The 13722-nt window shown below is 49.0% G+C and overlaps 1 protein-coding gene across 1 annotated transcript in view; it reads right to left on the reverse strand.

Moving 5' to 3' along the window:
• Positions 1 to 13427, reverse strand: part of Nav1 (neuron navigator 1) — a 237966-nt gene extending 224539 nt beyond the window's left edge. Inside the window, exon 1 of the mRNA XM_090341438.1 lies at positions 13377 to 13427. The gene's annotated coding sequence lies outside the window, so the exon portion shown is untranslated. The remainder of the gene's footprint in view (positions 1 to 13376) is intronic.
• Positions 13428 to 13722: the final 295 nt, after the last annotated feature.

Genomic DNA, 13722 nt, shown 5'->3' on the forward strand with positions numbered 1-13722 from the left:
AGATGAATGACCTGAGACCCTCACACCCCTACAGCGTGTGCAGCTCAAAAACAAGGGAGACTTCTTTGCTGCCCAGCAGAAAGGGAAAGGGCCCCAGGACCACAGGTTGATGGGGAAGATTTGGGCTTCTCCTTAGCTTGCTGGTGGCCCAAGATGGACAAAAGAGGGAGCCAGGAAAAAGAGGAGCCTACAGTTCTCTTCCTTTTGCCAGAAGAGATTCTTTCAAGTCCAGGAGGGAGCTCTACCTTCCACAGCCTTCCATGCCCCCTACACAGAGGTCTCAGCCCCTTCTCCTGACCATCCCAACACAGTCCTGAGCTGTGGCAATTACTCATTGAAGCACTCAATGGATCCGTGAGCGAGTAAGTGAGCGAGCAAGCAAACGAGTGAGTGAGTTGAAGCCTGTCTTGAACATTGACTCTTCTGAATATCACAGCCCAAATTCTTCTTAGGCTATTCTCACTGGCTGATTACATGGGGTACTTGAATGACAGACCCCAGACCCCTCCTCCCTGACCCCAGTTGCTCTCTTCCTGCAGCACCCAGGAACCCAGCTGGCCCCAGCCCCTACCACCCTTCCTGCTTTCTGGCCTCTCTTCCGGAAACACCTTTTTCCTGCCCTAGGAGGCACTACATTTCCTCACAGGAAGCAGCCGTGTGATTCCAGGGCGCTATTTATGGCAGGCCTCCATCCTTCTCCTGCTTACCAAGGTGAGGGGCCATGACACAGGACGGAAGGTGGGTGATGCTTGGGGCCGTCCAGGGTCCAGGCCACTAGAAGGGAGCTGAGAACCAGGGTCAGAACATAGACAATGGCCATGTGGCCATGCCAGGGGCCATGTGGGTAGTAACATCATCTGATACTAAATGATCAGTACAGCCGTGTGCCGGTGGCTCACATCTGTAACCCTAGCTACTTAGGAGGCTGAGGTCTGGGTTCAAAGCCAGCTCGGGCAGACAAATTTAACAGACTCTTTTTCTGCAGTTAACCAGGAGTGGAGACATGGATGGGGTGGTAGAACGTCAGCCTTGGGCAAAAACACTAAGGGAGCGCACCCTGGCCCTGAGTTCACTCCCCAGTACCAGTATGAACGCGCGCGCGTGCGCACACACGCACCAACACAGACAGACCAGTCCCAGGGGAAGCACATGCATGTGCCCCTTCCTGACCTGCCATGTTTAGGAGAGCCCTGTGGCCCCACCCCCAGATCCAGGCCTTTGATCTGGAGAAGACCAGTGATCATACTTTGGATGTGATCCCATTTCGGAGACCTAGAGAGCAGAGGAGAGATTTGAATGAAGTAGGAATGGTACAAGCAGATCCCCAAACTGTCTACCTCTGCACTCTGAGGTGTGTGTCACCATGGGCGGGGCAAGGAGGGGTTCTCTCCTACAGGATTCCGGGGGACCCCACAGACACCTAAATTTAGGATTTCTAGCATCTGGAAGAACCAACATAATGAATTCCTGGCAGGTTTTGGGATCATTTATTTTTATTTTACTATTGTTATTACTATTATTTTTCTTTTTTGGTCAATTATGGGGCTTGAACTCAGGGCCTGGGCACTGTCCCTGAGCTCTTTTGCTCAAGGCTAGTTAGTCCTCTACCACTTTGAGCCACTGCGCCAACTTCTGGTTTTCTAGTGGTTAATTGGAGATAAGAGTCTCATGGACTTTCCTGTCCAGGCTGGCTTTGAACCATGATCTTCAGATCTCAGCCTCCTGAGTCACTAGGATTACAGGTATGAGTCACTAGTGCCTGGCTGGGATTTTTTTTTTTAAATAAGGCTTTGCTATGGAGCCCTGGTTGCTCTCGAATTCATAGTCTACCTCATGGCTGGGATTACAGGTATACCCCACCCAGCTGGATGGATTTCTGTTGTACTCAGCCACCCAGTTATGGTACTTTGTTATAATCACCCTAGAAAACTGATACATGGTTGCCTAGCTACTTGACAGGGGAGGCCTCTAAGATGGAGTGGCCACCCTAAGAAGGATAATTGAGACTCAATCCCCAGTACTCTTCCTAGGAGATTCATCACAACTTCAAATGATTTCTACTCTACTGTGTGCTGCCCACATATCACAGTCACCGAGCCCTGTAAAAACCTCTCCCACCTACCTCTCCTCTCCCACCCATTCCTCCTTTCCTCTCCCAGCAGGGCCATCCTGGCTGGGATGCTCCATTGCAGAGTGTGATCTTAAATTCGCTGTCCCAACCCTCTCTCTTTCAGGCCATCAGTTCATCAACATTAAACTAATGCCATCTAGTGCCAGGTCTCATGCTGCGAGCAGAGTTTCCACATGTACACAGAGCCTAGTGGCCCTGTCACTTGGACTGTACCCCAGCTAGTTGCCTCAGTCCATCCCCTCCCTGCTCTAAGCCTCTGGTCTCTGTCCACCACAGCAGGCTCTGGTCCTGCACATAGGCCAGACACCCCAGCCCAGCGAAGTACACCACTTCAATCTGTGCAGAGAACAGCACGCTGTATAAATGGAGAAGGCAGGTGCTGGTGCCCCAGAAACCTACACTGGAGCTCCAAGAGGCAAATGAAGCTGCAGTCCGTGAAGAACAGCCATATCTGTGGTGATATGCATGAGCACAGTGAAACAGTGTTGGAGAGGCACTGATGAAAGAACAGGAAGAAAACTGTGGGTTCACAGAAACCCCCTATGTGTGGATTAGGGTGTGAGCTACACGAGTCTAAACATTTGTCAAAACCACATCAAACCGGACCTTTGAGATATGTGCATTTCTCTTCAAACAAAGGAAAAGAAGAGAGGAGTTTTCCATCCCTTAGTTGGAGGAAATTTGGTGGCAGCACAGAGTTTGGGGGAGACAGCTACAGGTGAAGGGACACACCACTTCCTCCCATTCCTCTCCCCAGGCTGAGCTCTGCCTGGTCCAGGGCTGGGCTCTGGGAGCAGCCCAGGAATCACACAAAGAAGCAGATGGAGTAAACAAGAGCACTAGTCCGTGGGCCACTGTGCCCTGCTCAACTGGGTTTTGTAAGTCAGGCCCCTGCCTCCTTAGCATCTAGGCTGAGCCCTCCCTGGTGCCTTGTTGCCATGGAAACAGCCCCTGCCTGTGTTTTGGCCCAAAAGCCTCAAGTTCATCACTTCACATTTCCCCACCTTCCAATATATTTTGCCTCAGCCACACCTGAGACTCCTCATCCCCAAGCCAGGCCTATTCGTAATACCCTGGAAGACATCCCGAGCCAGATAATAGACAGGCACTGCCAAAGCCAATCCTATCACCCTCCAGGGGCCTGCAGTCTGGAGGCCAGTGGGACCAGAGGGACCATACATCTTAGAGGCTACACCAGAGGCCCTCCCACTCCATCCCCGTAACCCCAGACAGGAGATGTTCCCCCATCTGGTATGTAAACACCCTTTTGAAAATAAATTCGCCCAGAAATACAGTCTACGGGCTGGGAGCTGAATGAGTGGGGCATCCCAGCTTGCTTGTCACTCCTGTCCTATCTAGTCACTGCCAGGGCCTGGTGTTTCATCACAAGGGAGCAGCCATCCCTGGGCTTCGGAACAGAAGAAATGTATAGCCACGCTGACTTCAGGATAGAAGGCTAGGTCCTACTTTTAGGCTCTAAATCCTCAGGATTCTGTGGGGTCCATAACATCAATCCCATTTCACAAATGAGAAAATAAGAGGCGGGCACCACTGGCTCATGCCTATAATCTTAGGTACTCAGGAAACTGAGATCTGAGGATTGCAGTTAAAATTCAGCCCAGGCCAACTAACCATCAGAAAGCCAGAAGTGGCGCTGTGGCTCAAGTGACAAGAATGTTAGCCTTGAGGAAAAGAGCTCAGGGGCAGTGCCCTGGCTCTGAGTTCAAGGCCCATGAAAGAGGAAGAGGAAGAGGAGGGGAGAGGAGGGGAGGAGAAAGGAGGGGAGGGGAGGGGGAGAAGGAGGAGGAGGAGGAGGAGGAGGAGGAGGAGGAGGAGGAGGAGGAGGAAGAGGAGGAGGAGGAGGAGAAAAGAAGAAAAAAAGCAAGGGAAAGGAATAGAAAAAGGAAAAGAAAAAACATTAAAACTCCTGAATTTGTTGCAATCCAAATCAGATGGGCTGCAAAGGCTGGGAATGTTTGCCTCACGCTCACAGCAGATATCGACCCAAAGCCAAGAAGAGAAAGCAAAGTTGCCCTCAAAGGCAGTTAAGGAAATGCAAGGGACAGGGCACTTCTCCCTGCCATCCTACCTGTCCCTTGACAGGTATCCTGTACACCACACTATCAGCTCACAAAACTTCCTGGGCTCCTACCATGAACCACGACCTGGCTAGGCCATTTCTGTGTTCCCAGCCCTGCTGAGTGTCCAGACAGCTGCGGTCTGCCTTGGGCAGAATGTATCTGCATGCCAGCCCCCGCCCGCCAGTGCAAACATAGAGGCCTTTGTCTGAGTCGGTTGTGGATGCTGGACAGTCACAATCTTGATGGCTAGCTTAGCAGCGACCCCTCCCACTGACTTCCCACAACACCCCCAAATCCTGTGGTCACTTTCTGAACCTCCCTACTGGCCTCTCATTTCTTTCTGGCCAGAGTTAGCAAGGGGTTGTGGAAGAGTGAGTCAGAGGTGGTTGGGCATCTTCGTGATGACACTGCATAGAAGCTGGCTTTCACAGTGGGTGGGTGAGCAAAGAAGGGAGCATATTAGCTCATACTAGCTAAGCTTCTGCAAGGTTTTAATGGATCATCACCCTCACATAGGCCTAAATCCATGCACGACAGATCTTTTCAAACCGGATGAGGAAATGGGAAACAACTGAAAACAATCCTTTTAAACCAGGCTCATGCCTATAACCCTAGTTACTCGGGAGGCTGAGACCTGAAGAATCTCACTCAGTTCAAAGTTGGCCAAAGCAGACAGAAAAAGTATGCAAGAATCCATGTCCAATTAAACAAGCTGAGTAAGCAAAAAATATAACTTTTACAATGCTTCTTTGACAAACTAGATAAAATGAACAGGAATGGGCCAGGAGTTTGGCCTAGTGGTAGAGTGCTTGCCTAGCATGCACAAAGACCTGGGTTCGATTTCTCAGTGCCACATATACATAGAAAAAGCCAGAAATGGTGCTGTGGCTCAAGTGGTAGAGCTTTAGTCTTGAGAAAGCAAAGGACAGTGCTCAGGCCCTGAGTTCAAGGCCCAGGACTAGCAAAAAAAATGAACAGGAATGATTTTTAAAAATAATAATGCTATTTCAAATAGCTTTGTTCTGATACCAGTATATGCTGGTATAAGTGCTTGAACTCAGGACTTTAGGCTCTCATTAAACCTTTTTCCTTTTTTTTGCCAGTCCTGGAGTTGAACTCAGGGTCTGGGCATATCCCTGGTCACTTTTTGCTCAAGGCAGGTACTCTGCCACTTGAGCCACAACACCACTTCTGGCTTTTTCTATGTATGCAGTACTGAGGAATTGAACCCAGGGCTTCATGCATGCAAGGCAAGCACTCTATCACTAAGCTACACTCCTAGAATCGCATCTATGAGAATTTTATCTATAATTATTCACATAAAGAGGTGAGGCTCAAGTGGTAGAGTGCCAACCTTGAATGAAAAAGTCAAATCAGAGTTCAAGCCCTAGTTTAAACCCTAGTACCAGCACAAAATGAACAAAAACACAACCCAATTCTGTATTTGTATGTATATTATATGAATAATTTGTATGTATATTATGTGTATAAAATGTGGTTATATTCTATGACATTAAGATTTCAGTAAACATCTGTAAAATGTAAACTTGTTCCCACTATATCTATATTTAAATTTAGTTTTCATAAAAATGCATTATAGTTGAAAATAGCTGTGAGGTAAACTGTTTCTCACTTTCCAATAATTTCTACATCTATACCAAGAAGCAGCTAATTTTAAATGATTAACAAATGCAATGCTCTTGTCCAAATACTTGTGTGTGGCGGGGGGAGCTCATGCACATGCCAGTACTGGGGCTTGAACTCAAAGTCTGGGCATTGATCCTTAGCTTTTTCACTCAAGTTATTTCCCAGCAATCTCTTGCTTCCTACATGACATGCAGCCCAAGTAGACCCCACTATTTAGGCAACTTGGGTAACTCTCTGAACTCTTCACCCCTACCAGTACCACACTTGCTTAGTTATCACATTTACTATATTAACAATATGAACCCAGGTGCCAAAGATTCATGCTTGTAATCCTAACTACTCAGGAGGCTGAGATCCAAGGACAGTGGTTCAAAGCCAGTCCAAGAGAGTCTTATTTCCAATTAACCACCAAAAAGCCAAAAGTGAAGTTGAATTCAAGTGGTAGAATGGTAGTCTTGAGTAAAAAAGCTTGAGAGCACTCATGCCCTGACATCAAAGCCCCAGAACCAGTACATGTGTGCGCGCGCATACGCGCACACACACACGCGCGTGCACACACACACACACACACACACACACACACACACGTTCCTTTATTGTCTCCTCATCCCTTCCCCTGGCACCAGGGGACGAGGCCTCCACACCTTCCCAGGGGAGCTCACTGCTATCCTCTTAAAGCTCTTGGTAAAGTATGTAGTGCCCAGAGGGTGACAGAGGGCACACCGGGGGGGGGGGGGTCAAGGGCCAGCATAGAACAGAGTGGGGCACCCCACATTCAAGCGCTTCCAAAGCTTTGGGGAGGAAGAACCAGGCAACCTGACAGAAGCACCACACTCCCAGAGAAGAGACAAGGAGGCAGCTGCTGGTTCAGGTCCTGGCTGGGACTTCTCAACCATGCATTTCATCAGCTGTCTCTCCTTTGTTCAAGGCAAAAGCAAGAGAACAGTTGGCGCCTTGGCACTACCAAGGCCCCACTCACTCCTCAGTCAACCCAATTATCTGCACCAATGAGCTGGGAAAAGAGGCATTGGAAATTGGCTTTAGCAATAATTTATTGAGGAACTGTTCTATGCTTGAGGTCTATCAAAAGAATTAGATAATAAAATGACAGCAACTCAACTACAAGCAGAATAAAGAGACAATACAGTCTGACTTGGGATACCCCTCCCCAGACAGCCCAGTCCTCAGATGATCTGTGCCAGCGAGCTTGAAATGGGACTCTGCATTTCCAGACCTAAGCAGAGATGAACTGAAGATTATTCTTGTCCTGCATAGAATGAGGAGGATGAATGGCAGGAGTGAGGGAGAATGTTCTAGTCTTGGCATATTGGGAAATAATGTCTTGTGAGAACACTGACATACCATTTTCTTTTTCATGTTTATTTTTATTATTGTTCTTATTTTGTGCCACAACTGGGGCTTGAATTCGGAGCCTTATCCTCTCATTTGACTTTTTCCCTCACAGCTGGTGCTCTATCACTTGAGCCACAGGACCACTTCCAGCTTTTGCTGATTAACTGGAGACAAGAGTCTCATGGACTTTTCTGCCTGGACTGGCTTCAAATCTTGATCCTCAGATCTCAAGTCTCCTGATTAAGTAGGCTTACAAGTGTAAGAGTCACTGGTTCTTGGTTTTCATTTCCCTTTTATGGGGGGTCTTTTTCTTTTTTTTTTTTTTTGCCAGTCCTGGGGCTTGAACTCAGTGCCTGCGCACTGTCCTTAGACACTTTTGCTCGAGGCTAGTGCTCTACCACTTGAGCCACAATGCCACTTGCAGCTTTTTCTGCATATATGGTACCCAGGAATTGAACTCCGGGCTTTGTGCATGCCAGGCGAGCACTCTACCACTAGGCTCTGCTCCCAGCCTTTCTTCCTCTTGCCTGTCCTGGGGATTGAACTCAGGGCCTGGGCATTGTCCCTGAGCCTTTTTGTGCTCAAGGCTAGCAGTCTACTACTTGAACTTCCACCTTTTTCTGAGTAGTTTCATGGAGATAAAGAGTCTCACAGACTTTTTCTGCCTGAGTTGGCTTTGAATCACGATCCTTAGATCTTCGTCTCCTGAGTAGCTAAGATTATAGCCAGTGGCCTGACTAGAAACTGAGTCTTTAAAATGTTCTGTGGTCTATTTAAGTAATGATTCCAATTATGTTTACAGTTGTCAGTATTTGCCAAACACTTGCCCTATAGCAGGCTCTACATGCAAAATCAAGATGTGAACTATAACTCCAAATCTGGCTTGATGATATAAATCTGGCCAGTATGTCATTTATCTTTCCTGAAAATCTGAAAGACACTGAGCTGCTGAGCCCAAGGAAGAGAAGAGGTCAGACACATAGGAGCTATTTCCAAGTGGTGAATGTCTGACATTTTTCAAGCAATCATATTCATTCAGTATGGCTTAGTTTGAATATCTCCCTGTCATATACACATACCAGCTATGTACTTTCTTTGGGAATAGATCTGGGCACAACCCTAACCTTTTGGTGTCTTTCTTCCATGTGTTGAGTCATGGGTGTGAGCATGACAGATTACTACAAGGAGGAACTTTGAAAGACAGAGCTGTCCAGCTAGAAAACAGTGATTTCAGAATACTGTTGCTAGGAGTTCCCCAGAAACAGAGAAGTTTGAGCTGGATGCACCCTGGAAGAGAGGATTTAGAGAGGCCTGACCTAGTGGATGGGAGAGAGAGAACACTGAAGGTTCTTGTCAAATTTCATTAGACAGAAGTTACTCTACTTATATGTAGATTTCAAAATCAGGGAAGGGATGTAAAGAGGATCAGTACTAACCAGATGTGGAGGGAACTGCAGCCCTAGAAGCTTCCACTAGTTCCAGAGAGCAAATCAGCTTAACCACGGAGGAGTTCTAAGCCTCATAGAGTATATTACAATTACCAAGGGAAGTTTACAACAGCTACTGGAGCTGTATTCCAAACCAAATAAAGCAGAGTCTCTGGGGATGGCCCAGGAGTAGGTGATGTTTAAAACGTCCCCAGGTGACATTAATGCATAACTAAGATGGAGAAACACCAGACTAGAGGAAAACAAAATTTGTACTGATCTTCTAGGCTATCAGAATCAGTTCATCTCTACCTTTTGGTCAGGTCCTGATTGAGAGACCTGTTGGAGACTGGTGAGTGTCAGGAAGGTAAGGCCTTTTAACCCTGCAAGATCTGAGGCCCTAAATTTTTGTAGTTATTAGTTTTCAGGAATTTACAAACAAGAAGGTAAATGGCTGTCTGGAGAGATGAGGAATAGGAGATATTCTTTAATGAGTATAGAATTTTAGTTTGTGAAGATATAAAATGCTCTGGTGGTAATGATTACATGATTTGAAGTATTTAATGCCATGAAGCCTCTAAACTTTTTTTTTCTTTTTTGCCATTTCTGGGCTTGAGGTCAGGGTTTTTCCTCAAGGGTGGAGCTCTACTACTTGAGCCACAGCATCACTTCTGGCTTTTTTCTATGTATGTGGTACTGAGGAATCGAACCAATGTCTCTGTGCATGCTAGGCAAGCACTCTACCACTAGGCCAAACTCCTGGCCCCAATCTACACTTTTTTTTTTGCCAGTCCTGGGCTTGAGCTCAGGGCCTGAGCACTGTCTTTGGACTTTCTCAAGGCTAGAGCTCTACCACTTGAGCCTCAGCACCACTTCTGGCTTTTTCTATATATGTGGTACCAAGGAATCAAACCCGGGTCTTCGTGCATGCTAGGCAAGCACTTTAACCACTAGGCCAAACTCCCGGCCCCGCTCTACACTTTTTTAAAAGAGGTTTAAATGTTTAATGTTATGGCATACATACTTTACCACAATAAAATGTTTTTTATGTATGTTGGTTTCGGGGCTTAAACTTAAGGCCTTATATTGTACATTTGCTTTTATATTTTATTTTATTCTTTTACCAGTCCTGGGGCTTGAGCTCAGGGCCTGGGCACTGTCCCTTGGGCTTTCTCAAGGCTAGAGTTCTACCACTTGAGCCACAGCACCACTTCAGCTTTTTCTTTGTCTGTGGTACTGAGGAATTGATCCCAAGGCTTTGTGCATGCTTGGCAAACACTACCAGTAGGCCATATTTCCAGTCCTGAACCTTAGCATTTTTGCTCAAGGCTGGCGTTCTACCATTTCATCCACAGCTCCATTTCTGGCTTTTTGATGGCTAATTGGAGACAAGCGTCTCTTGGGTTCATCTGTGAGGGCTAGCTTCCAACTGTGATCTTTAGATCTCAGCTTCCTGAAAAAATATTTACAATTGTGAGTTACCAGTATCCATTTCATATTTTAAAAAGCCTTTAATGTTTCAAATACAGTAATAAAAGAAAACATAATTAGCACAAACCAACCCAATCAACCAACTGCATATGCTTTTAGAAGTGGTCTGAAGACATAAAACTTTGCACAAGACCCTTCACAGATTTACCCCAGGAATTCAAGGATGGTTCAGTGTCAGGAAACAATAAATCGATGGACCACATTGTCAAAATTAAGAAAGAAAACAACCATATGATCATCTCAAAACATGTGGGAAAATCAAAAAGCATTTGACAAAAATCCAGCAGCCTTTTACAAGAAAAAATGCTTAGAAAACTAGAAACAGAAAGAGAATCCCACCACACATTAAAAAAAAAAAAATTTGGTGTTGGGAGTTTGGCCTAGTGGTAGAGTGCTTGCCTAGCATGCACAAAAACCTGGGTTCAATTCCTCAATTACACATACAGAAAAAAGCTGGAAGTGGTGCTGAGGCTCAAGTGGTAGAGCTCTAGCCTTGAGAAAGTCCAAGAACAGTGCTCAGGCCCTGAGCTCAAGCCCAGGACAACAAAAAAAAAAATTATGAAAAACCCACAGCTAACACCAGACTCAAAACTAGAAGTCATCCATAAAAATGAAGAACAATGAGAATGTCCACTTTCAGTACTGCTATTAACACTTAACTCTGAAAATTCCAGCCAGAGTTAAAAAAAAAAAACAGTAAATTAAAGCTAAAACTATTTCTGCCCAAAGTTGACATGTTTCTATATCTTAAAAAGAATCTCAATACATACAACAAAAAGATTCTAGATTTAATAAACTAACAGAGTACGAGATCAACACAAAAAGCAACCAGTTGTTTCCATACACTGGTAATAGACAATCCAAAAAGGAAATGAAGCAACAATTCCATTTAGAAAAGCTTTCAGAGCATCTGAAGATTGGACATCAGGGCTGTCTTTAGTGCTCTGAAGTGGAAACATCTTGTTTTAGCAGTCTGTGGTGGAGGCACATGCATCAGCGCCTTTAATTTTTCATGCATATTAGTGCATCTCACATTAAAATTAAGTAGAGCAAATAGATTTGATGAGGACCATCACACAAACTGCACAGGACGTGCGTAAGAAGTTGAACCACATCCATGGGCCAGTCACAGTGGCCTGGGTCTCCGCCATCCTGTCCTGCTTCACGTCCCAAGAGTCAAGAGGAAGCTGGGAAGCAAAACCCCAGGCCCCTTGGAGGAAACCAAGCCTGAGTCAGCCTTCCTAGGAGGTGGAGGGAACAGATTAGGCCCAGGAAACTGTTCACTGAGATGCAAAGGGTGAACTTTTCATTTGATGAAAGTGTTGGTTTGTTCCCCCCCCCCAGTTAATAAAGGAACTTAACATGATTGAAATAGTTTTTCTTTATGAATAACCAAGAAACAGAACAACGAAGTGCTTGCCAAGTATTGCCACATTTCTTAGCTCTCCATGTTCCAGAGACTGAAGGCTGCTGGTGCGGGTTCCATGAGAGATAGGTATTTTTACCCCTTGCTGTGTTTCCCTTCCTCTTTGCTACTAGCAGCTAACTAACATCAGCTGAGCCCTCTGCCTGACTACAGTAGGAACAGAAAATAGCTGAATGCTAGGAGGCGATTTGCTGAGAGGCAGTGAGCCTGGGTGGGAAGCCAAAGGGCCTTAGTACTGGGCAGGCAGGCAGCTCTGCAGCTGTGGCCAGGGCCTCTCCCTTCCTTCAGGGGGTTTTGATTCTTGCCTATGAAGGGGAGAGGGGCAGAGCTGGGGGTGAGAGGGACAGAGATCCTTTTGACGGAATTTTTTTTTTAATAAACTCTTAAGAAATCAAAAGAACTTTTAAAAAAGGAAAATGACATTGATTGAAAATAGATGAAAAGAAACCAGGCACCCATGGCTCCTGCCGGTATCGTAACTACACAGGAGGCTGAAGTTGAAGATCTCCATCCAGGCAGAAAAATCCTTGAGACTCAGCCCCAGTGAACCAGCAAAAAGGTGGAAGCAGAGCTGTGGTTCAAGTGGCAGAGCACCAGCCCTGAGCGAAGAAGTGAGGGGACAGTGCCCAGGTCCTGCGTTGAAGCCCTAAAACCTTCACAAAACAGAGGGAGATGGGGGGGTGAGGAAGAGGGAGGGGAGAGACAGATGGGGAAAGGAAGGGGGGGAACTTTCAGCCATCCCCGCTCTCTGCTTTCCTGTGTCAGGGTCAGCCCAAAGATACACCAACTACAATCCAAACCAGGTTTAAAATAAAATAAAGCATAGACACGGGAGCCACGCGCATCTTGAAAGCACAGCTTTGCTGGGCGGGGGGGGGGGGGGGGTTCAGGGTTGACGTCCCCCGCCCCAGTACACACACGTGGGACCCGGGGCGGGACAGCTTACAGGGTGAAAAGCCCAGGCTAGTCCACTGCTTTGGCAGCAAGATCTGGCCACAGGCTCCAGGGCGTTGCATTTGAACCAGCCAATGGCACATCCCAACCCCCGAACAGGAAGCCAGACCCGGCGCGCTGTCCCGGGGTCCGGCGCTCCCCGCCCGCCCGCCCAGCGGCGCCCGCGACCGCCCAGGCGGCGTCCGGGCACTCGCCGGCCGACTGCGGGGACGCGGAGACCCGGGACACGGAGACACACAGAGCCCGCTCCGCCCAGGGCCCCGACCGGCGGCCACCGCTCTGTCCTCCCCAGTTCCCCTGCCCCGCCCCCCTTACTCGAGACCCCAACGACCCATGGGGGGGGCGTCATTAGGGATCAGAAGGGAGCCGAGGGCGAAGCTCCGCGCCCGCAGGTGAGCGCACCCCTCGGGCTCCGCCAGCCGCTCCCCCTCCTCCTCCGGGAGCCTCCGCGCTCCCACACGGCCCCGGCAGGCGCCAGACGAGGAGACTTGGAGAGACAGCGGCCGGGCGCTTCGGGGCGCATCCTGGGGGACCTCGGGAAGGTCACCTGTCCCCGCCGTCCCTAGCAACCCAGGGGGACGAGTCAGGTCCAAAGGAGGGGAGCGATGCCACGCCGGTGGGCTGTGCGCGCGTGTGCAGTTGTCCCCGGAGAGTCTGTGATGAGCAGGACTCAGAGCTTTCACTCAGGGGGGGAAACTGAGGCTCGGAGACCGGCGCGCGCTCTCCCGGGACGCCGCCGGGAGCTCCGGGTTGTTTCCGAGCGCGTCTCCCGATCCCAGCCCGGGCACCGGCTTCCGTCCCGGGAGGGTTGACACCCGTCCGGCAGAGCCCGGCAGAGCCCCGCGGACCCCGCGCCCGCCACTCACCCGCACGCCCGCGCGGGGCTCTCGGTCCGTCCGCGCCGCCGACGCGCCCAGGCGCGCACCGCGGGAGCCGCACGCGCACCCGCTCGCCTCCCGCGGGCAGAAAGTTTCCTGGGGCCCCGGGCCGCTCGCACGGGGCTCAGCGGCCGCGGCTCGCTCGAATGGCGGGCCTGGCTCCCGGGGCGCCGCCGGCCGCGGCCCCACCACACGGAGGAGGCGGCGGCATCCCGAACAAAGTAGCGTCCCGGGGCCGGGCGGCGGGGCGGAGCCTGGAGACCCGCTGCCCCGGGCACACGCCGGCGGGAGGCGGGGCGGGCGCGGGGGGCGGGGCCGGGGCGGGGCGGGGGGG

Source organism: Megascapheus bottae, chromosome 10, assembly GCF_031878675.1.
Source record: "Megascapheus bottae isolate mThoBot1 chromosome 10, mThoBot2.hap1, whole genome shotgun sequence".
In the NCBI taxonomy this organism is placed as follows: Eukaryota; Metazoa; Chordata; class Mammalia; order Rodentia; family Geomyidae; genus Megascapheus; species Megascapheus bottae.